The sequence below is a fragment of the Cotesia glomerata genome, linkage group LG7, assembly GCF_020080835.1.
Source record: "Cotesia glomerata isolate CgM1 linkage group LG7, MPM_Cglom_v2.3, whole genome shotgun sequence".
Classification (NCBI taxonomy): Eukaryota; Metazoa; Arthropoda; class Insecta; order Hymenoptera; family Braconidae; genus Cotesia; species Cotesia glomerata.
This window is the reverse complement of record NC_058164.1, coordinates 22,201,571-22,224,546: the sequence shown is the minus strand read 5'-3', so window position 1 is coordinate 22,224,546 and position 22,976 is coordinate 22,201,571. Positions and strand designations below refer to the sequence as shown.

Here is a 22,976-nt window from a genome sequence, read left to right as displayed (position 1 = left end):
AAGATCGCTGTAAGATGTAATAAAAGTGTAATCGCGAAGATTATTCATCACAAAATAATATTGATACAATAATTCATATCTAGAAAAAGCATAATATTTAAAAATATTATAAGAACATCAAGCTATTGTCATGTAATAGACTATAGTGAAGGAACGTTCTTGAAGTTAGACAAAGGAAGATATGTACATACGTTGAAACAGGGGTTAGAGATCAACTGGAACCAATTTCAGCAATGCCGAGCATTTAAATTGAGTCTGACGTAACCTCAAACGCTCGAGGGCGCTCTCCACCCAATCTTTTAAATAAATTACATAGTCTCGTCTCCCAGTTTAGCATTTTTTTCATTTCTAATTTTTATTCGAGCAAGAAATACTTCTAATTTAAAAGCTTCAGCCCTTAATAATTCAGAAATTTATGGTTTTGCTTTCGATCTTTAACCTAGATTCATTTTTGCGGAAGCGATTCATCAAAAAAAATAAGATACTTTTTTTGTAGAGAATTCAATTTCTTAAAGGCCAAGACCTTGATTTTCTTTTTTTTTTTTTTTTTGTGACCTTGCGAAGAAAAAGAACTATAAACTAGTCAAAAATTCGAAAATTTTCAATTTTGTCTTTAATTATTGACCTAGGATAACTCTGAAAGAGAGCAAGTTATCAAAAAATCATTAGACACATTTCTTATAGGGCATTAAATTTCCTAAGAATAAATTCCTTGATCTCTATGATACTTTAATTCGTTAACGAGTTCTTGATAACAAACCACCATCTACAAAATATAAATTCGAATGCTATCAAATGAAAGTCGCTAATCCATAATTTCTGTTGTTTTTTCAGATCAGCTGGATAGGATGGAGCTAACCCGATACTATGGAGCAAATTGTAAACTGAAAACTAGAGAACGAGGACGAAAAGAAAGACAAAGACAAAGAGGAAGAGGAAGAAGAATAGGAAGAGATTGAGGTTGGGAAGATGAAACTTAATATGAAGAAAGAGAAGCAACTCAGCGTAGTATTAGTGTTAGTGTTGGCACTATAGTAGTTCTACAGTGGGTCTGGGTATAACAGCACCAAGCCAGTGGTACAATGATCCCGGGGTCACGCTCCGGTCACTGACATCCGCGTTGGCCACCACTCTCTCTTCTCTTCTCTTTTCTAAGAGTTACAGCCATGGTAACTTTGCCCTAAGACACCAACAATACCAGCCCAGCCAGTTCAGAGTACAGCCCGAGTTAACTCTCCGGAGAGCCCCAGTCTCTACAACCTAACCTGCTTTGCCCTTTCGACCGCGCTTAGTTCTTAGGTTCTAGGTACCAGGCCCGCAATCAGGAAACTGCCCGCCATAAATAACGTCTAAGTTGTAAATGTCCAGTTCTTCATGCATTTCATTTCATTTTTCTGTCTGAGGTATCAAAGGGCTTTGTTTATTTATCGCATTTGTTTATCGTACTGATATGATTTTGCCGACTTGCTCGTAGATTTACTTACAAGACTAGCTATTTTTTTGTTCGACACAAATAGACGAAATAACAATTTTTTTTTCTTTAATCAAAAAATTAAACAATTTATTTAAAGTTGTTGTATTTTTTTTTTTTTTTTCGATGATAACCATTTTTAATTTTTTCTTCTCAAGTTCTCAAGTCTTTTGCACAAACTCAAAAATTTTTACGATGTTTTGTGAAATAAAATTTTTTTTTCGATCAATTAAAAAAATTACTCTGCAATAGTAAAGAATTAAAAGAAAATGTTTAAATTTTTTATGAAAATAATTTTGTGCTGAATAATTTGCATCTATTTTTTTGTGAAAAGTACATTAAGAATTCAAAATTTCATAAAAATTATGATAAGTAGTCAATTTTTCAAAAATTTATAGATATTTGAAAAAAAAAAAAAAAAAAAAAAACTTTTTTAATGAATAAGACAAAATTAATCGAAAGAAGTCGAGTTTAATTATTGTCAATTTGGCGCGTAATATCTATAATATTACCAGAAATAAATCTCATCATATATGAAGTAAAAAAAAATTATCTACTACACAGGGGAGAAGGGGGTCAATTGAACCACGGGGTAGTTGAACCACTCGACTTAAAAAATCGAAAAAATTGAAAAAACGCTTCATGCTCTTAGAATTAGATTCTAATATGTTAAACTCGGATATGATCAAAATTTGAAATCATTGCGATTAATAAATTTTGAAAAATTGAGATTTTCTTATTTTTAGGTATGTAAACTTTGTTTCCGGCTGGTGACAAATTGTTTAATTATATTTCAATTTTTGAATGAATTGATAAAGTTTGAATTGTAGTAGTTGTATATACTAATACTTTATAATCCTAAACTTTGTTCATAGTGATATAATAGTTTATTTATTTATTATTTACTATTAATTATTTAAAAATGATATGGGGTCAATTGAACCAGCAGTCCCGGGGACGATTGAACCACACGGAGAAACATGGGACATGCGCGCGCATCTTGACTCTACGTGAAAAATACTCAGGGAAATAACTTAACAATTTGATGAACTGAATTTATAATGAAAATTATTTTTAAATTGATTTTTAATTTATTTAATATAATATCTGTGCATTAAAAATATGCAACAGTAATATTAGCAGGTAACAATTAATATATTATTTATTAAAAGTTCGGGTTTGAGTTTTAAATATCATTGGTTCAATTGACCCCAAGCAGTGGTTCAATTGCCCCCCGAGCGGGGGTCATTTAAACCATTTGACGCGTTCGGATAAATTAATAATTTTTAAAAATTCACGTTGTTTATTGACTAATTTATGTATTGATAATGATAGCAGACTTAATAAACTACGATTCCAAGAAAAAAAAAAATTATTATTTAGTTTTAATTCGAATAGTAAAAAATTACTAAACTTTTTTTGGTTCAATTGACCCCCTTCTCCCCTACTAAATTTTTTAAAATACAGAAATGATTGTTAATTTTTGAGATTAGTTTTTTTCACGCCAAACTTAACTGTATCTCAGGAAAACTATTAATAATTGATAATAACAATTGTTTACTTGCTATCTAGCTCAGTTCCACCTTTTAATTCAATATAACATTACAAGTTTACAAATAAGTCTGTAAATTCAATATTTGGTTACATATTAAGTTTCAGTTTAACTGAATTACATGTCAATTAGAACCGGAACTAAGTTTGTTGTTGCTAGTTGTACTTAGATCTTAATTGGCTCCTTACTAATGTAATTTCAAACTATTTTAATTTATATTAACAGCCACAACCTTATTAATACATGAAACAATTTCAGAGACAAATATATTCTTGTTACCGACAAAAATACTAATTACACTAATTAAGTCATCAGAATTTTTTTGCTAGTCTTTAGACGCACGTTTGTAAACAGGGAATCTCTTAAAAGACTTAAACGATCGTTCTGGTTATTTTTTTCTAGCTTTGTATTTATGTTATGTATGACTCTATTGAAAGTCGAGTTAAAATCCTATCAATTTATTTCTAGTGATTATTTTAGTAACAAAACTAGTGGTAGTATTTGAAATTTGCATGGCAAAGATTTCTTCTTGCAGAAAACAAGCTAATGCAGAAAGTATAAAAATAAAAATGAATGCGGAGTACAGAGCACGTACTTAGAGAATAATACGTATAAAAAGTATGAAAAATAAAAAAGTACCTTGAGAAGATCCGCTTCTCAAGATTTTCTCACCGTTTGTCTAAAGTCAAGACGCGGGATAATCCACGTTGGCGTAACGACTTTACTGTTGAATTGAGAGCAAAAGCTAGCTTTAAAAATAAAAAATTACAATGATGATCATGATGATGATGGTGATGATTGTTGTCGTTACCGCGATAGTAGCGAAAAAATTTTAAATTTTTGCCACGAGAAATTGGCTACCTACTGCTGAATTTTTGATTCCAGTCGATAATTCATATTTTATTCAATAAAAAAAAAAGTTATAAACTCGATTTTAAAATTTTATTTTTACCGGATAGAACTGATGAAAACGAATGAAAGCAGCAATCGAATTAAAATCGGATTGACTTTTTAATATTTGTGGAGTTGACAACAAATGTCAACCAGATGATTAAATTCTAAATTTATTTATCGGTTTTATTCTATTCGTGAAAATCCGCTGCGTGACTTATAGTTATTAGTTATAACCCGAAATGAACAAGATAAAAATCGATTGCTTCCGAACTCGGGTGTTAATTAATTCATCTGTTGATTGATTAAACCGAAATAGTTCAAGTTTACCTCCCATTTAACCACATTTAAACCTTGAGTTATTCAATTCATTTTTTAAAAACTTCCTCGGGTCTGAAATCGACTTGTTGACAATTAACAAAAATTGAAATAGTTTATTTATAGAAATTATGTGGACTGCGACCTTGATCATAAAATTCTTAGTAAAAAGAACCCCCACAAACCCTATTTATCATAAGTTTTTCATACAATTAACCACATTAATATTTTATTAATTGATTAATCAAAAAATTGACCTGCGGCCGATCAAATCGCGCAACAACTTATTTTACCCAGGATTTTAAAAGCTTTTCGACCGTCTAACTTATTTCATTAAAAAATAATTTTTTGACGGAATAATCTTTGAAACATTTTATTTATTTTCTATTAAAGCATTAATTTTAATTGGGATTTTTTCACAGAAAACTATCAAGTGACTAAGAAGTAAATAATAAGTATTTCGTACGTGCCTGACTCGTTGCTCTGCCCTGGATTTAACAGTGGGTGAGCAAAGTTTCAGGTGTGTCCGCGGTGCTTTATTACGTCAGAAGAAAGAAACGACTTGAAGAATAAAAGAAGTCGGTTCCAGTCTGAGTCTACAGAGATATGGAGAGAGAAAAAAAGTAAGTAAGTAGGATGTCGAAAAAGGAAAAAAGTAGGAAATAAAGTAAAAAAGTAAAAAGAGTTAATGTGAATGAAGAAGTAGTATAGAAGAAGATCAATGATAAATGGTCCTTGGATTTTATAAAGTGTAATATAAAAAGTTACAATGAAGAATAAAAATAAGTCTTCCAATATCATCGCCGCTTTAAACAATCCCACTAATGGACACCGATCCGCTCGAGCAGCATAAGACAATTGACTCTATTGACTAAAAACCTTTTCTTTATATTATCGCGATCCAAGTAGTATGGAAGCATTCACTGTTATTTTAACTGTTCATTTATTTCCAAAAGACTCTTTTATACTTTTTGCTCAGATTGTAGTAATAGTATATATATTAGACTGTGCCAAATAAATCGAAGATTTTTTTTTTTTCGGTCCCATATCAAAATTTCGTTTAGAGTTACGAAAAAAAAATTGTGTCAAAATTTGAGCGCTTTATCTTTATTTTTCAATTAGCGCTCGCAAAAAGAAGAATTTTCGCCCAGAAAAGTTTTTTTTCACTTATTTTTTGATTATAGAAAATTCAATATACCAAATATGAAAAAACCCTTGATATGGTTTTGTAGGAAATTAAATTCTCTACAAAGATGATTTTTTGTCGAATTTAAAGAATCAACAGCTTCTTTTTAATAGCTAATTTAATTCAAATTTGTTCGATAATTTTTGTTTTCAATTATCGATGGACACGTATAAAACTACTTCTTAACGAAAAGAACTGACTTATACAATTTTTTTAGGAATATTTATGATCTAAAAAAATAGTTTTTATGCTTTAATTGATTATAGTATAGTACAATAGAAGTTGAATAGTATATTACACACCTAGGGGAGTAAAGTAAGAAATGTCTTAGATCACATGTAATTGTTGGCCGAGGCGAAGCCGAGGTCAACAAACATGTGATCTGAGGCTTTCTTATTTACTTCCCGTGGAGTATATACTATTTTTTTGCTCGACGAAGGCAGAAAGGGGCAACTTCGTTTAGAGCAGCGGGCCGAAAGTTAACGCTTTCTGCCCGTCGAGCAAAAAAATAATTTTATTAACAAAAATAATGAAGACAACATGTTTATCTATATATTGAGAAAAATCATATGGTTACTGCTCTCCCCTTACCGCACTAGAGTCGATACCTATCCCCACCCCGTCTAGCGCTTGTACTTCCTTATTAATATTTTGAAGAAAAAATTTTTTTCGACGATTAATTTAAGTTTTTAATTTTGCAACAACGAAAATTATTAACAAAAAACTGAAAAATGAAATTTTTTTAATTTTTTCCACGGGGATCTATTCTGAAAACTGCCAAGAATTGCTCCACCCGTGTAAAAAAAAATCGACTTAAAATTGTCGTTTGTTTAGGATCTTAAACGTGACACAAACCAAGACTATTTTAAGACTCTTTTAAGACGCTAAAAAAAAATTTCCGAGAACAGATTTTTGAAAATTTGGTTCTCGAATTTGTTGGGAAAATTAATTTTTAGACATTTTTTAGACGATTTTACGACTTTCTAAACGCAATATTTTTAAGTAAGATGTTTTTAAATTGAATTTATAATTGTTAAAAAATTATATCCGACAATTTTAAGACGTTCCGTTTTAATGTTCCGGGGCTCTATCGCTGTTAGCTCATCTCAAAATAGTCTCAAAATTTATGTTTAAGATTTTTTTGAAACTAATTTATTTAAATCATTTAAAGACTAATTTATTTAGATCGTTTAAAGACTAATTTATTTAGATCATTTTTAGACAATTTAAAGACGCTAATTATGTTCCGGAGCTCTGTCGCTGTAAGATTTTTTAAAGACTATTTTAAGATTTTTTCAAGACTTTTTGAGATATTTTCAAAAAACTAAATCCCCTTTTTTTCAGTTAATTGTTGATAACTTTTGCAATTTTTACAAGCGGAACTTCATTTTTTTTCAAAAATCATCTAGATGCCATTCCGAATCGAATGACAGCTCAATAATAATTTTCGGAGACTGCTGAAAAAAGTTAACCAAAAAGGCACTTGTTGGCTAGACTACAAGTACCGTTTTGAGTTACGGGCGCTACAGAAAAATCCGTTGACGAATAAAAATGACAGAAAAAAAATATATTATTAATTTTGAAGCATGAATAATCTTTAAGTCAATGAGACTTATGAATAAAAAATTAATTTTTTGTCTTCATTATTTTTATTAATAAAATTATTTTTAACTTCTATGGTACCATACTATAATCAATTGAAGCATAAAAACTATTTTTTTAGATCATAAATATTCCTAAAAAAATTGTATTAGTCAGTTCTTTTCGTTAAGAAGTAGTTTTATACGTGTCCATCGATAATTGAAAACAAAAATTATCGAAAAAATTTTAATTAAATTAGCTATTAAAAAGAAGCTGTTCATTCTTTAAATTCGACAAAAAATCATCTTTGTAGAGAATTTAATTTCCTACAAAACCATACCAAGGGTATTGAATTTTCTACAACCAAAAAATAAGTGAAAAAAAACTTTTTTTGGCGAAAATTCTTCTTTTTGCGAGCGCTAATTGAAAAATGAAGATAAAACGCTCAAATTTTGACACAATTTTTTTTTCGTAACTTTAAACGAAATTTCGATATGGGACCGAAAAAAAAAAAATCTTCGATTTATTTGGCACAGTCTAATATATATATATATATATATATAGCTGACTTTAGTCGAAGTTTTTACTCCAGTGATGCAGAAGAACAACAAAGCGACCAAACCTCAATCGTACTCTGACGCCTGAAATTTGCTTTTTACCTGGCCAATGTGCAGCCTCAAGTGAGGGGTTTATTTAAATATTTATTATTTAACAAAAGGTGAGCAAAGTTTCAGGTGTGTGAGTGTATTGGGGTGTCTTCAGATTCAACTAGAATTGATTCAACATAGAAGAAAAAATCAAGAAAAATTTATTCGACTAAAAAATTATGTTGATATTAGATTTTAAGTTGTATTGATGTAAAATAAATGTGATTAATGTTAAAACTGCTGAAAAATATTGATTTTTAAATAAAATAAGTTGGGTAGTTTAAAAGCTCTTAAAATTTCACGTAAAATAAGCTGTCACGCGACTAGATTCGTCACAGGTCAATTTTTGATTAATTGATTAATAAAATATTAATGCTGTTAATTCTATGAAAAACTGATGATTAATAGGGGTTGTATGGGTTCATTTTACTCGGGATTTCACGATCTAGAACGTAGTACAGTTCATTTACAAAAATACTCAATGTAATTTTTTGTGAATCATTAATTAGACAATTTGAGAAGCTAGGAATTTTTCTAAAGGCGAACTCATCGTATCACAGTTAAATAAGATTATTTATAACATTTTATAGCCTTGAGGAAATGTCACTCCTCTTCTCCATAAAAAATTTGAAAATTCCTTGTTAAACACGAATGTACGAGCCCAATTTATCTTTCAGAACATGTTCTTTACAATCACGAGTGTATTCTTGTATAAATACATAAAAAAATGAGTAATAGTATAACATCGATTATCTAATAAAAACCGCGGTCACCTAATACCCGTGAAAGGACACGTAACGCAATAAGGAAAATTCTTTAAGCAAAAAACATTAAAAATACTTGCGGTTTAAAAAGGCGCGGTCGGTATTATAAAGTAAGGTCGAGATGCAATGAGTAATATTGTGGGTGACTGCATAACATATTATTTATGCATAATAATAACTAGTATAATAATAACTATCATAATTATAAGTATAATATAAGGTAAATAATAAAAGTATAAGTACAAGGTACTAATACGAATGTAACCCAAGTATCTTAGCTGCTTTGACCTATTTATAGGTATCGTGTAACAAGAGAGTACCGCAGCTTCTCATATGACGCGATGAATTACGTTAAGAATTAGATATACCACGTTACACATATAAAATCAGATGCAATCTGAATTATAACTGGTATTATACTTTTGTTTGTTCTTCCTTGCTATTTCGAGGCTAGAGTTACTAATGTACCATCAATTTTACCGAATAAATCATTTCTGTGCATCTAGTTCTATCCAATATATCAGGAAAAGCTTGCTGTAAATAAGCGCTATGTATAAGAATAAATATAAATTTATATAGACATTTTCAATTTGTTTTATATTATAGAAAATTTGTGAGGTAAATGCGCTAGTAGTTCACCGGTCAAGTAGTATTGATTATTTTTTCAATTTAAATTGATATTTGAAGTTTAGCTAGCATATTTTTATATAGAAAATTATCTTATTCAATTACATATGCAGTACTAACTAATTAAATATTTCTTAATTTATCATAATATAGTAAAGGGGATTAATAAATTGTACATGTGATAGATAATTTTTTATTTCGATAACGATCGAAATTAAATGTCTGAAGAACTAAATAACAGATATATAAATTGAAAAATATCTTTATGAATTTTTTAAATAATTAAAAATATATTAAAATGTCACACAAAAATTAAATTCTAAAAGCATGATATTAAAATTTTTAGATCTCTGACAACTTGGTTTTGTTTTTTTTTCTTTTTTAAATAACAAAAGTGATTGTCATAACAATTAGAAAATTTGCATAGATCGTTTTTTTAATCTTGAAGATGTACATAGGTAAATTTATCTTTTTATTTTAATTTAAAAATATTGTAATCATCTAAAATAATAGTTTTAATGAAATAACAATCGCCTAAAATTTGCGTTCATTATTCATATAGGCAAGAATTTATAGTAGTTGACGCGGTAATTTAACAGAGCTATTGTGTTTTTATGGATCTTTGTATCTGACTGAAAGTTTAACTTGTATTTATATCAATATTTTTCCATTATCGCATCTATAAAGTTATTATAAAACTTATACTGACTTGTAAAAACTTAAGTTTATTAAAATGAATCCTTAAGGTGTTATTTTATTGATTAAAAAAAGTACTTACTTTTTAGAATCGCAACTATAGAAGATTACGGATTTACTTCAAAATACAATAGGTAATTTTAATTAATTATTTTTAGGATAATAAACAACGCAAAAAACTTATAGATACTATTAATGATGCATATTATAAGTGAAGTTATAATTAGAAAATGTTTAGAGACTATATAATCTCCATTTAACAGTAATATTATTACTTTTATATACGATCGGTCAGCTACTAGTGCATTTACCCTAAATTAATTTTTCGATTTTTTTGGCTGAAAATAAATGAAGCCTCACTTTTTTGTAATAACATTTGTTACTATAATATATCCTTCGGTTATTTTATCTACTGTTAATTTAAGAAAAAATTTTTTTTTGTAGGAATAAAATATATAATCATTGGAGCTAAAATCAAGAAAGGAAATATGTTTCCTGAACATTTGTAGTTCGTTAATTGAATTATGAAAATATTATCGACATGTTATCGTTTTTGTAAATATTCATAAATTTTTAAATAAGTACATGATGTATTAATTAATACTGTAATTTTACGGTTGCGCCGTAATTAATACTGTACTATACTGTAACTCTAAAAATAAAACTCATAAAAACTAAAAGTTGATTACTTTTAATAGACTTATTTGCCAATGTAACATTAAAAACCCATAACGTCAAATTGTAACATAAAACAAATTAGCTTTATAGCATTTTAATTGCAATAATTACCCCCGAGCGAGTTGAATAGCTAATCGATAAGTTAACCCACAGTATGAAATGTTAATCAATAAAAAATGGCGCCTGAAGTATTTAGAAGTTGGCGCCTAGTATAATCCATGATCACGTGGAGCGCCCATCACTCTAACGGGAAATCCCCCGTTTTCAACGGAAACTCAATCGTCAAACTTGAAAGTGAGTTTGTACTTGCAGGTAGAAAAGAATACTTGCAAGAGGGAAAGAAGTTGGGACAGGGAGGAAAAAAAAAGGGAAGGAGGTGGAGGTGGGTTTCCTCTTTTGCCCTCACGATTGCTTGTAAAAATGCAAATGCTCTGAAAGATGCGAAGAGTTGATAAAAGTAAGGGGTGAATTTAAAACTGTCTCGGTCTCGGAGCGGCAGAACTCCTGAGAAACGTTTCAAAAGTACTGGACACTTGAAAATAAAGTACTGCCAATTGCATACTAAACAACAAAATTATGTTTTTTAAGAGATGCAAATGTTACGGCTAAAAGAATTTTTATTAGGCTTTTGCTAATTAGTAAACAATTATATAATTGTTCAAGAAGCTTTTTTTGTCGACAGAATTTATAAATTTTACGCGAAAAAGTTTTCAATTGTTTGTGCCAAAGGAGTAATTGACTCACAAACGATTGAAAGGTTTGAAAGTACAAATATTGTGTTGGGGAGAATTAATTGCAAATGCAGCTAATAAAATAATTGGTTGTTTGACTTGAGATGGGAATTTCATATTAAAATTGATTACCGCAAACCACCTCAAAATCGGTTCATTCGTTTAAGGTACTTATTTCAAGAAAATTATGAAAGATAAATATATTAATAATTCACCACCAAAATTTCAGATCAATTCACGACATCGTTTTTGAGTGATTAATTTTCGAAATTGCATCTTTTACACGTAGAGGTATAGACAGATAGTAAAGTTAGTATGAAATTATTTGCATAACTCGAGTGGTACGGAAGAGTTCATACTAACTTTACCATCTCTCTATACGCTGATAAAAAATTTAACTTCACTCAAGAGCCAAAATCTTGAACCAAGAATACCATTTTGAAGAAAATGAGTTTCTTGAGTCAAGAGAATAAATTCTTGAGTCAAGAAATTATTCTTGATTTGAGTAAATTTTTCTTGTCTCAAGAATTTATTTTCTTGACTCAAGAAAATCATTTTCTTCAAAATGGTATTTTTGGTTCAAGATTTTGGCTCTTGAGTCAAGTTAATTTTTTTATCAGTGTACCTCTACGTGTAAAAGATGCAATTTCGAAAATTAATTACTCAAAAACGGTGTGGTGAATTGATCTGAAATTTAGGTGGTGAATTATTAATATATTTATATCTTTTGATAAAAAAAATTTCATAATTTTCTTTAAATATACCTTACAGGCCCCAACTACCTTAAGAGAAATCTTTGTCGATAAATTTGGATATATAATTTTTAAAAATTCCAAAAAAGTGTTTTATTTAACATAACTTCAAAATTTTACGTCAAATCGTCTGATAAGTGACAAATAATATTTTTGTGCGTGAAAAACTAAGTCAAATGCTGCAAGTTCTATCATAAACGATTGGTTGGGGGGATGTCGCAATTAAAAATTTTCAAAAAATATGTTCTCAACAACCACTAGAATTTTGAGCTCGAAGAGTTGAAAAAAAAATCAAAGTTGTATTTTTGAACTCAAAGAGATTTACTCCGTACCTGCAGTATTTTGTTCTATTCACGTTCGATTTTTAATCGATTACATCCAAAAGTTTTTTTTCGGCCTGGGCTCATAACCTGTTCAAGTCAATTTTTTTCTAAACCGAAAATTCTATCGTAATAATAAAAAATTCAAAAAAACAATTAACTCAAACGTTTGATGCATACTTTCGAATTTTTTAAACCAAAAATATTATTACTAATAAACATGTCAGAGTATCCAGATAATTTAATAACACCGAGAGGTTTTTATGGTCGGGTAATAAGAATGAGAAATTAATTTTTTTATTAGTCTGTATCCAGCGAGAATTTTTAAGAGCAGGTGAGGGGGTAACAGCACGAGTGATTTCTCTTTATCATGGATTATTTTAATTAAAAAACCGAGAAAGAACATAAAATTTGTTAATTGCCGGAGATAATGAGACAGCGCGAGAAATAATAATTAAAAAATAATTACAATGATAATAATAATATAAAATTAATGTCACGAGTCACGAGTTACCTGGATTTATTATGTCATTAATTATGTTATTATATCATCCCAAGAGATAAATAAATTTTTAAGGGGGGCACAACTCTAACCACGTTTATTATTTTCATATTTTCTCTATGTATATGAATACGTTTATGTGGATGAATAAATTATTTTTTATATTTCAATTAGGCTCTTTATGTTTGTAATATCAGAGGACCGATCGCTGGACGAAAACATAACCTTTATTTTACGAGCATATTAAATGTTTATTAAGCTGTTTCAAAAAAATCTACAATTTTTATCAATAAAGTATCTGAAAAAAGATTTTTTTACAAAAAAAAATTATCACGTTATTGGAATACACTTAGGAATTTATAAAAGTAACAAAAAGAGATAATTTTAATTAAAAATTCGCAATCAGTTTGAAAAATTCCCAAAAAGTAAAAAAACTTTGAATTTTTTCGCGACCAACTTCGATCCTGAATAAGTTTTGAAAAATTAATTTATTAAGAAATTACCGGAGACCTTTTTCAATTTTCTACAAGAATACTCTATGGTTGTACAAATATAAAAATCTGTTGATAAGCTACAGAATTCTAAAGCTTGGAACAAAATTTCTTATGTTAATAATTGAAAATTATAATTAAAATTAAAAGTTTTAACTCTATTTTCTTAACAAAATAGTAAAAATTTTTAAAACGGTCTCGAGGTTATAAATAAAAAGTGGAACTAAGACTTGTTAGATTCAGGAATGTCTTTTAACTAAAAGAAGAAACCAAAAAGTACAATTAGTAACTATACAGAATATAATTTTCCAAGATAGTTGACGGTGATGGCTGACAAATATTTGAGGGACCTTGAATTTACGTTAGTACTCCTGGTCGAGTGGTAGTCTTTATAGACAATGCACACATTTTGTTACTGAGGTTATTCCACAACCTTTGTCAATAGTAGTCTCGAGCAAACATTTATTTCTGCATGGTAATATTTATTCTGCTTCATTTTCCCCAGTTATCACCATTTTCAACTGTTACATCGTTATTTTATGTCTGTTTGGTTTTTTCAATGTCGATGGTTTTTCGAATCGTGCTTAAATATTGCTACTATTTAGTAAAAAAAATCGGCCCTGAATTTTATGGAAAGATTTTATAATTATCCTACACCTTTGAGATATTCTCTAATTCTCTGAGTTGAATACTCGGCACCTGAGAATAGATAAAGCTAGAAAATAAAGAGAATAAGATTCTTAGCCTCTTAGGTTATTAAAGTAGTTCAAGCGGATTTAAGGAGATCTTTTAGAGTGGCAAAAGTAGAGTGAGGATACAAGTTAGCACGACTGTTTCTCAAGAAAAATGGACGAGCGTTTATAGTTTAAATATCAGCCAAAACTTATTTTTACTATTTAAGGTTCCATTGTTTTAACTCCGTATCAATTGTTATTATAGACATAAGTATAATTAGAGTTGCACTTATTAGCGACGAAGAAACTGTTAAACTTTATTAATTAACGCTGTGTTATATTAAGTAGCTTTTTTTTTAAGTTATTCTAGGAAAATTGTAAAGTACTTTTGACTTCTAGTTCACGAATCTGTCGTTGTGACTTTTAATTATTTTTACGGAAAATTATCTGTTATATTATATAAAATAGTTAACAAATTTCTCAACTTACCATTAGTTGGTGCTAAACATTGAAGCGTCCTGAAAAATATAAAACAAAAATTAATATTCTGTGCAAGCAATTAATTAAGTTTTCTTGTTGAAACGTTGGTTCGTTTATTTTTACTGTGATTTTTAATTAAATCTATATAAAAGATATGTTATGTTTATTTATTTATATATATATATATATATATATATATATATATATATATATATATATATATATATATATATATATATATATATATATATATAAATCTCGTCTTGATATATTCCTAACATATTTTCCAGCAGCACAACAATGACCTGCGGTGTGTTCATTGTTATGTTAAATCGCAATGCAATAACATTGAAACGAAAAGGCGTGAGGTAGTGACACGGTGGATGTACTGAAGAGAATGAGGATTGAGGATGAGAATGTGGGGTAGGCGAGGGCGCCCAGGGGTACCAGAGGTATTATTCAACATATACACACAACAGAAAGGGAATCGCCAAGCTTGAAACATAATAGAATACATAAATGTGGAATCAACCTGTACTGACGTAATAATAGGGTTGAAATATCCTGAACGAAAAATATAATACTTAGTCATAATGATAATGGTAATAATAATAATAAGAATAATAGTAACAATAATAATAATAATAATAACTAGCAACCTTGCAGTCACTATATGACTGCCGTGACCTGTGAACTATAAATAAATAAAATTTTGCTTTATTGAATAATGACTTTTGTTAAATTGCACTGTACTTTCTTAACCATTGACGTTTTTAAAAATATAAGCTCATCCCGATGTTACACTCATCAAGAGCTTCTATTTGAGTACCCACATGCATTTTGATATATTTTTCGTATATATAAATATATGAAATATATGAAAAATTGATGTGGGTACTCAAATGAAAGCTCTTGATGAGTGTAATGTCGGGGTGAGCTTATATCTTTAAAAATGTCAATAGTTCACGAGATACAAGGTCATTTTTAATTATGTATCTAGAGATAGAGTATTTTTGAATACAGCCTAAATACTAATCATAATAAATTGACTCTCGGTGAGAATGATATGAAAACTTGAAAATATGAAAAAAATGACAAAATTTTTCTTACTCTCTTAATAATATAGATAATAATAATAATAATAAATTCAAATAATGCAGTGTAATATAATATAATGCAGAAAAATTCCAAAATAAACAAATGTCAAATATGATTTATGAATAAGGAAATATTATAAATGCTAAGATAGACAGCCTTAGAATGTTTTGTTGCTCAAAACCCACAATTCATGTTACCTATCATAAATTTTCCGTAATTTTATAACAAAATAAATAGTACTGATTTATACAAAGGAAAGCATGAAAGAAGTCCAAAATACTATAACCGAAATTAGCGCCTCATTTTAAAATGTAAAAGTTATAGAACTCTGGCCCATTTGACCCGATTTTAATGAAATGATATCTTAATATTATCTTTCATCACGGACTTAGACCTTCTTCAGTATTATTTTGATCAAAACAGTGGATGCTGACTTATAGCTGAAAATATAGAAATCACTATAGAGTTAGAATTGCCCGCCAAATTGAATAGTTTTAAGATTTTAGTCCATTTTGCCCGATTTAAAAGAAGAAAGGCTTGAATATCTTTTTTATAATGAATTTTAATTGAAAGTTTAATTGTTAAGTTACAGCCAAAAGTATAAAATCCCATGAGTTAGAATTGGGCAAACGTTGAAAAAGTTCTCTCCATTTTTTTAAGATTTATCACATTCTATAAATTAATTACCAAAGACTATAATCCGATAATACGAAGATTGCTTGACACTAATACGATAATTGAATAGTGAAAAAGTCGATAATTACATTAATTAAATAAAAAGTCTCAGCAAACCGAGATTTATTAAATTACGTCGAATATCCTTGCCAAAAATCTGAAACCTCTATCAATCTTGGAATTTTAATAATGTATAATAAAGTACCTCGTAAAAATTAAGTAGCTTTAAATAAACTTGATAATCGAGGAAAACGTCAAACTAAATATTTATAAGCTAAGACAAAGTAGCTCCCAGTTAAATTTATTTGGGTAGCGCAAAATTTAAAATTTATCGAGTTTCCATTTACATTATAAACCTCAACTCTGGTTTGGATCGGTTTCCACCGAACAGATTTTTGACCCACTTACTTTCTTATATCCGCTGAATCTTTTATTCCAAGCAAATATTATTATTCAATTTTTCTTCTGGAGAAAGAAATATTAAATTATACCAATAAATAAAACAACTTTACCGAACTTATTCTATTAAATTGTTTCCAGTCAAACTGAAATAAACTTTTCAAGTTAATACACTTTTAATAACTTTACTTTTTTAGAAAAACGCTTACTTAATTGAAAATTTATAAAAGATTATTAGTTTTTACGGAAACTTCAAACAGAACCCATAGCATACTTTTTTCACTGTTGAGGATTACTGGATTATATTGTTTATATTATTCAAGTTACAATACTTAGTAATTAACCATATATTGCTAAAAGTTTAACAAAACACTCAATTTTTTTTTAAATTATACATGAGTAAATTCAACTTTTTATTTTAATTTAAGAAATATGGTAATTATCTAAAATAACAGTTTTAATGAAATAACAATCGCCTAAAATTTGCGTTTATTATTCATAAAGGCAAGAATTTATAGTAGTTGACGCGGTAATTTAACGGAGCTATTGTGTTTTTATGGATCTTTGTACCTAACTGGAAGTTTAACTTGTATTTAAATCAATATTTTTCCATTATTGCATCTATAAAGTTATTATAAAACTTATAATGACTTGTAAAAAATTATGTTTATTAATATGAATCCTTAAGGTGTTATTTTATTGATTAAAAAAAGTATTTACTTTTTAGAAGCGCAACTATAGAAGATTACTGATTTACTTCAAAATACAATAGGTAATTTTAATGAATTATTTTTAGGATAATAAACGACGCAAAAAACTTATAGATACTATTAATGATGCATATTATAAGTGAAGTTATAATTAAAAAATGTTTAGAGACCATATAATCTCCATTTAACAGTAATATTATTACTTTTATATACGATCGGTCAACTACTAGTGCATTTACCCTAAATTAATTTTTCGATTTTTTTGGCTGAAAATAAGTGAAGCCTCACTTTCTTGTAATTACATTTGTTAAAATAACATATCCTTCGCTTATCTTATCTACCGTTATTCTAAGAAAAAATTTGTTTTTCTTGTAAGAATAAAATATATAATCAATGGAGCTAAAATCAAGAAACGAAATATGTTTCCTGAACATTTGCAGTTCGTTAATTGAATTATGAAAATATTATCAACATGTTATCGTTTTTGTAAATATTCACAAATTTTTAAATATGTACATGATGTATTAATTAATACTGTAATGTTATGGTTGCGCAGTAATTAATATTGTACTATACTGTAACTCCACAAATAAAACCCATAAAAACTAAAAGTTGATTACTCTTAACAGAATTATTTTTCACTGTAACATTAAAAACCCATAGAATATAATATATAATCACTGGAGCTAAAATGAAAAAAGAAAACATGTTTCATGAGCATTTGTTATTTAGAGTGTAGAATATAAAATGTAGAATATATAAATTATAATGTATAAGCAAAAAATCTAGCAGACGGTTGTAAACATTTCGAGAAGACTGTTTTTTAAGAGGGATTTTAGTTGCCGTTGGCACTCACCTAAACGTCTCCGTCTACGATCTAGTCCTCCGTAATTCTGAATTCACTCCGGTCCTCCGTCTCCAGCTCCGGAGCCAGTACGTGGGTGGTCACGAACCAAGCGGAACTCTCAGGGGATACCTCACTTTGCACTTACGATAACGGAGGACACTACATATTTTAAATCGATTCGTTTACCTATAGTTTGTATATTTATGGACTCACATATAATACTTCATCAGAATTGATAGTTAGATTTAGGAAATTAATTTTTTTTAATAATCTATTCGGTAAAAAATCAAAAAACGGTTAGATGTCCACTAATTTTAGTACAGTTGTAAGTACGTTTGTATTTTAGTCGCCTAAAACTGCTCATACCTGAATCTATGTTTTTTTTATACTCTATAGTAAAATTCATACTTGTTTCTGATTATACAATCATATTTAGACAATAGTAACTAAAAACAAAAAATTGTGATACTACAATTGACAAAAATCCAATAATCTATATTATTAACAGAATAATTTTGTGGCCAGTATATTTATATGATAAAATGGATCTTTATGGTTAAATTTAGTATCGTCGTAAAAGTCTTGACCTGGAGTTGTGCCTTTTCATGGTTTCATATCATTCTCACCAATAGTCAATTTATGATGATAAGTATTTAGACTGCATTCGAAAATGCTCTATCTCTAAACACATAATTAAGAAATGATCTTGTATCTTGTGAACTATTGACATTTTTAAAGATATAAGCTCACGCCGACATTACACTCATCGAGACCTTTCATTTGAGTACCCACATCAATTTTTCATACATTTAAATATATTATATATATGTATATATGAAAAATATTTTAAACGGCTCATCCGATTCTATCGCGGTTGGTGCCGTTTGAAAGGGCTTGGCCAAACTTAGATTTTAAGTATAATTTGGACCGATTCAGATCAGTATATTTTGAGAAATTTAAAAAAAAACTAAGAAAAAAAATTTTTTCAAACGTGGTTTTTTTTGGATAACTTTTAAACGGCTCTACCGATCGATTCCAAAAACTAATCAACTCTAGACAATAAAAAACCACGTCGATCGCCATCAAGCTGGTCGAAATCGGTTAATTTGTTCGAGAGATATCGTGAACGAAAGAAAACTGAAAAATGTGTTTTTTCGAAATTACTCCGAAATTTTTGGTTCGATCAATCAAAACCTGAAAATTTTTTATGAGTCTGATAAAACTGCGTCGAATGCCGCCAACCGCATGAAAATCGGTAGATCTATTCAAAAGTTATTGCGGTTTGAAAATTCTAAAAGTAGTGTTCTATGAAACTTCTATCAGACTTTTGAGCTCGAAGAGCCCAAATGCATAGAAATACTATCTCTTTGAGCTCAGCGAGCTCAAAATATCACATAAATTATATTTTGAGCTCAAAAACATCATAAGTACAATTTTAAGCGCCCAGGTATGGAATTAGCGGGAAGTTGCAGGGATGGCCTTTAGGGTGAACCGTTTTACTAATTTTTTTATAATTAATTTATAATCAAAATAAAAAAAATTGTCAGATATTTGTTGATATCAGTGTCATAATGATTTTTCTTAGCAAGTCAATGTTTTTAAAATTTCCAAAAATTATGGATGCAGTTCTCTTTGTACTAAATTTTTTAATTAAAAATTTAAAAATTGATTAAATGTCCGATAATATTGTACTAAAATCAATAAAAATCGGGTAATTTTCATTATTTTGTTTTTTTTGCAAATTACATATTATTTTTTTAGAAATTTCGAAAAATCATTAATGCAATTTTCTTTTCACTAATTTTCTTAATTCCAAATAAACAAGTAATAACACGTCGGATAATATTGTACTACTACACTGATAGAAGGATTTGTTTATAGTTAAAAAGATTTCTTAATATTTAACAAATCATTTATTAGAAGCCATTTGTTAGTCCTTAACAAATATTTGTTAGTATTTAAAAAGATTTATTAATATTTAATAAATGAAAATCAGATTTATTATATACAAACAAATCATTTTAAATACTAAGAAATATTTGTTTAATACTAAAAAATGGTCTGTAATAAATGATTTGTACTATTAATGTTGATTAATACTATTAATGTTGATTAATACTATTAACAAATATTATTTAATACAAATAAATCCTTCTATCAGTCTAAGTCACTAAAAATCTAATAATTTTTATAATTTTTCGTAGCAAATAAATTTAAGAAAATTATTAAGGCAATTTTATTTTTTAATTCTTTTAGAACTAATGGTCCTATTTAAAAATCAAAATATTATCAGAATTTTCTAACTAAATTAATCTACTGATGCAAGTTTCCAATAATATTTTCTTTTTTCTAATTGATTTTTTAACTTTCTGTTTCACAAATTTATTGTTTGAACTTCTGGCTATGGAAATTGAAAATTGAAAAAGAAAAAACAGATTTTTGGGACGCTAAAACGTTGAAATTAGAAAAAAAAATTAACATAAAAATCTATCTGTATTAATTAATTTTTCTGAATTTCTGAAAATTTTTAATTTAACCCGTAGTGGTCATTATGGGTCTAGATGATCTCAGGCAATTTTTGAGTTGCTCTTGCTTCGAAGATATCATTCAAAATGGTATCTGTGGTACCATCTATTATTGTTTGAAGATTTTCTGAGATTCACGGAAATTTACGATTTCAATTGCACAAATAAATATATTTTTTGAAAAGCTCGACATGACACAACTTTTTTTTTCAAAGTATGTGATATCCGGAGTAGAACCGCAGTCATTTTCATTTATCTTAAAAAATGAAGTTTTTAGTAAAAAAAAGTCAAATTTTTCGAAATTTGACTTACTCGCATTTTTTTTTATAATTAAACAATTAAAAAAATTAGGAAAACGGTTGACCCTAAAGACCATCCCTGCAACTTCCCGCCAATCCTATACCTAAACGCTTGAAATTGCACATGACGTTTTTGAGCTCTTCGAGCTCATAAATACAATTTGTGTGTTATTTTGAGCTTTCCGAGCTCAAAAAAATAGCTTTTGTCGGCTTTTAAGCTCTTCGAGCTCAAAAGTTTTATAGAAGTTTGATAAAAAACTATTTTTTAAATTTTCAAATCGCAATAACTTTTGAATGAATGAACCGATTTTCACGCGGTTGGTAGCATTCGACGCAGTTTTTTAAGCTTCATGAAGAATCTTCAAGTTTGAATTGATAGAACCAAAAATTTCGGAGTAATTCCGAAAAAACACTTTTTTCGGTTTTTTTTCGTCAACGATAACTCACGAACGAATCAACCGATTTTGACCGGACTGGCGGCGATCGCCGTGGTTTTTTTTTCATGTTAAGAGCTGATTAGTTTTTGGAATTAATCAGTAAAGCCGTTTAAAAGTTATTCCTAAAAAACCCCATTTGAAAAAATTTTTTTTGGTAGTTTTTTTGCGATTTCTCAAAATCTACCGGTCCGAATCGTTCCAAAGTATATAAAAAATCTAAGTTTAGTCAAGCCCTTTCGAATGACACCAACCGCCATCAAATCGGTCAAGCCGTTCAAAAGTTATGAGAGGCTTACATACATCCACACCCACATACACACACACACACACACATATATATATATATATATATATATATATATATATACAGACATACAGACACCATCGCGGGAATAATCAGGGAAGCTTTCTAGGACCTTGAAACGTCGAGATTCGATGAAAACTCGATTTTCGTAAAACGGGGTGAAAACAATAACTTCCCGATTTCTGAAAATCTTCGATTTTCTTAGCGGGAAGTTAAAAAAATTAAAAAACGATTGACTTATTCAACGGAAGTCTTAAGAAGGATTTACATTTTTTCTCTCTCTCACCCTCTATTGGACAAACGAAAGTATCTCTGTCATACTTGTACAACAAATGGAATCTTAAAACGCATTTTATGCATAAATAAATGAAAATTTTCCAAAAGAGCTCTTCGATAGATAATTTAATTATCTATCGAAGAGCGAAGCGTTTTTTTTCGAAATTTTATCACATATATGAGAAAAACACGTTTGAAAATGCGATTATAAATCGCTCTTAAGAGTTACTCTCATGTACGGCTCGAGTGAAAATATTGAAAAGAACACCAAAGTAGCAACAATTTTTTCCGTGCATGGGGTCAACTAGACCCAGTATGACCACTACGTTATTTTTAAGAAGTGTGACCACTATGGGTTAATATTTTGAAGCAAAAAGTCAAAAAATATATAATCAAATTTTTTTTATATACGCTTTTTGGGCTTAAAAAATTGTTTAGCTTCAAGTCAAAAGATATATGTCAAAAAAATTTTTGTTTTTTTCTCATTTTCCCAATTATTCATCTATTGTAAAAATTTTCAAGTTAATTAAAAAAAAAATAAAATTTTAGACTCCTTTTTTTGGAATTGATAGCGCGATATGTATATATATTTAATTGTAATTAATAAATGAAGTTTTTAAAAGATTACATGCTCTACAAACCATGACAAGATGTACCATCAATACATTATGTACCGTAAAGTTAAACTTATCCACTAGCAATCAGCAGACCTTTCGAAAAATAATTACCTTCATTCACCTGAACATTATATTTATCTACATGTTCAAGATCTCAATTATTCATTATACAATACAAATTTTTTCAATTTATGATTCTTGTCTTCTTTTAATAACTTCCTCAGTCGATTGTAGCAACAATGGAATCAAGATTAATTTTTAATTACGCGTTCATTTTTATTATTTTTTTCAATACTAATGGGTCAGCCATTTACAAGTACTTACAACTGATGATTACCGTTTATTTAATTATTGTTATGCTTATTATATTACTCACCAGAGAAATTGCACATAATTTACTTTTTCCGCAAGCGTTCTTGTTGATTCCT

At 28.6% G+C, this 22,976-nt stretch overlaps 1 long non-coding RNA gene across 1 annotated transcript; it reads right to left on the bottom strand.

The window, feature by feature from the left end:
• Positions 1-14,741: 14,741 nt before the first annotated feature.
• Positions 14,742-22,908, bottom strand: LOC123269887. The gene is made up of 3 exons (XR_006510493.1): positions 22,660-22,908; positions 18,100-18,249; positions 14,742-14,856 (listed from the first exon to the last, which is right to left on the bottom strand). It is a non-coding gene; the product is annotated as an uncharacterized LOC123269887 (long non-coding RNA).
• Positions 22,909-22,976: the final 68 nt, after the last annotated feature.